This window comes from Primulina tabacum, chromosome 2, assembly GCF_025594145.1.
Source record: "Primulina tabacum isolate GXHZ01 chromosome 2, ASM2559414v2, whole genome shotgun sequence".
In the NCBI taxonomy this organism is placed as follows: domain Eukaryota; kingdom Viridiplantae; phylum Streptophyta; class Magnoliopsida; order Lamiales; family Gesneriaceae; genus Primulina; species Primulina tabacum.
This window is the reverse complement of record NC_134551.1, coordinates 17,301,517-17,304,652: the sequence shown is the minus strand read 5'-3', so window position 1 is coordinate 17,304,652 and position 3,136 is coordinate 17,301,517. Positions and strand designations below refer to the sequence as shown.

The 3,136-nt window shown below is 33.6% G+C and overlaps 1 long non-coding RNA gene across 1 annotated transcript; it reads right to left on the bottom strand.

Annotated features, from left to right (window-relative positions):
- Nucleotides 1-604: 604 nt before the first annotated feature.
- Nucleotides 605-2,852, bottom strand: LOC142537405 (uncharacterized). The gene is made up of 3 exons (XR_012818549.1): nt 2,652-2,852; nt 1,780-1,826; nt 605-1,057 (listed from the first exon to the last, which is right to left on the bottom strand). It is a non-coding gene; the product is annotated as an uncharacterized LOC142537405 (long non-coding RNA).
- Between the last annotated feature and the right edge of the window lie 284 nt (nt 2,853-3,136).

Sequence of the window (3,136 nt, the reverse complement as noted above, 5' to 3'; positions counted from 1 at the left end):
TGCATAATTCAATTATTATCAACTTTTGATAATATAATATATATCCATAAACATGCATACATACATATATTTATTTGTTAATGCTTTAAATTAAATAACATTTATTTAATTAGTCAATTAATTAATTAATCTATTGTAGACTCTTTTAAAATGTTTCATAAAAATTTTGCACTTAGTAGTCATCATTGTTAATATTATTATTTAATTAGTAGATTCTAAATTTACTAAATAAATAATTGTAAACTTATTATAATCTCGATCGACAATCAGACAGTGCCCATGTATCGAGGGTAAAAATCTCGTTCATATAATGAAAAATGAAAATTTCGAAGGACAAAATTTTTCGCTGATCCATTTTGGTGGCTGCCAAGTTTTGTGAACTCTTTCACTAAAACAAACAATTCCATCCTCCTCAATTAATTAGTTGCTAAGCTAACTTTCACATTTTCTATTACATGGAATCAACTTATAAACTACTTTATAAACAATCTGTTTCATCTCCAAAAACTACAGTTGCTAAATTCAACTACTTGAACTTGACTATCTGTGAGGCCCATTTACTCTAATGGCAATTAATGATCAAACAATAATGATTTGATTTAAAGCTGCAACGGAAAAAGGTTTAAAATGCTTTAAAACGGACCTCAGAGCCTAGAAAAATTTCGGCATGACCTCCCCGTAAGTAGGACATCCCGAAAACTCAAGCAGCAGTTTATATCAAAATATACTCCAACTAGAGTCATTAAAACAAAAAACCGAAGTTAAACACCTATAGTCGCACTGGCCAGGATTAAGCAGAAATTAAAACTCACCAAATACTCACCAGATCATAAATATCACATAGTCGACTCAGGACATCACAAAAACAACCAAATACCACTACAGATACATGGGGCATCTCCCCGGCAAATAAACTACAATACAAGACTGAAACAAACTCAAGACATACATATAGACTAACTGGGAGACTCCACTGAACAGAACCAAGCAATCCAACCTCAATCCCGAGCTCCACTAGCGGAACCTCGGTCTGATGCTGCAAAACGACTCGGGAGATCTACCATGGTACCCAATAGCAACCACAGCAGCCCCACAAGAAAACAACTAAGGTTAGGATTCTGGTATGAAAAAGTTCAACAATAATAACAATAATCATAAATCATGCATAATCATATAATAAAATGTAATATGCAATTCATGAAAGGCTCAACGAATAATCGGGAAAACAAGAGCCAACAAACGGTACGATAACAACTGGAATAATGTTCGAGCAACAACACAGGGGAGCTACATCGTCATGCAGCTAAACCGCCCTGCCAAGTATGCGAGATATGCCAGGCTGTGCTGAATAACACCCCTGACTCGGCCTCCATACAGCTGATACGATAAAATAGGATGGCACAACAGAACGAACTAGATGACACAATCCCCGCGCTCACCTCAAAAGACTGCACTAACCACGAGATTGTTCAATCACATCTACAGTCTCTTGTGTATAGGCCTATCAACCACACTATGATCCCGAGATAAACAACAGTGCCAAATAACAATGGATATCAACAACGGTCTAACAAGAACGATATGGCTCAACATGAATGTCATAACAGTATGCCCTATGCTAAATGCCAATAATATGTCACAATACTAAACATATATCACAACGAAGACTTTTAACAACTTACAACAGTCAAAAAATCATAAACACCGTCAGTGCAACACAGAATGACAATTAAACATAATTTATGTTTTACCGTCATATGTTACCGAGCTGTAACATACCTATATCGACTGATAACGATAACAAGCTCAACTTTGATCTCCTCGGCCTAACAATAAGATAATATAACAAGTTGAGTAAATTTCCAATTTAATAACAATATTTCCAAATTTCAGCTTGTACCTATGCTAAGTTTTAAGGTCAAAACTTAACCAAAACTTAACCAAATTATACTTATCATACATGGTTGGAATCCTAACTCAAAAACCCATATTTCATCAGAAGATGTCAACAAGAAATTCAATCATATTGACATGGATAAACATCCACAACCAGAAATCTTGAAAAATGAATTCTGTTACAGTTTCAGATTCGGCATCTATGATTATAAAATTCATATCTAATTCATTTTTAGACCCAAATCAATATTCGCCAATTGAAAATGAAAGACAACTGAAATATCTAAGTTTTTGTAGAAGAAACCATTTCCATAATCCTAATAGATAAATCTCAGAATTATCAAGAAGACATTACTCCATACGCACTTCGCGGCAGAATTCTGTAATTGAGCAGTTTTGGCAAAATGAGCATAACTATCTCAATTCTTAATGGAACTTAACGAATCTTATATCATTAAGAAGAAAACACATAGCTCTACAACTTTTGTTTGAATCATAAGTTCATAATCCGATTTAATATATGCCATAATCCCGAATTATAATAGGTGTTATACACAACACAATTGCAGAATTCGATTTTGGCACATTTTGATAAAAAAATCATATCAAATACGTTTCTAATCAAAATTCGATGATTCAAGTGGCAATAGAAACTAACAAATAGAGCTACAAGTTCTATTTGAATCACAAGTCGAGATTTGTAGTGCACAATACACATAAACTCGAAATTCATAAGTACAAAAACTGAAACTCACCAACTACTGTATAGAAACAGGGCTCACGAAATGGAGCTTTGATCTGCTCGCTTCCTTGCTGAAAATTCGTGTTTTATGACTCAAAACGAGGCTACTGATGTAAGGAAGACAAACCCTCAAACCGATCGAGATTTCGACGTCGGACGGAGGAGATATCGCGATTTTTCCGCGGTTGCTCCAAGGGTGACGGGAATGGGGTTGAGGGAAATGGGTTTTCTTCCTTCCTTCTCTCTTCCTTATCTCATTTTCTTATTTTTGAAGGAGGTATGTGTGTATATATTTGTATATAATGTAATATTAATGCCCATTTTTATCTCGATTTTGCATTTATTTTGCTATCATGTGTTGTTTAAACTCTATATATATTTTATATCGTTAAATTCTACGATATTCTAAAATACATATTTTTAACACACTTCTTTAATTTATTTGGCATAAATAATTATTTTAATTTACAACTCAATAATTATTCTAATTATGCGAAA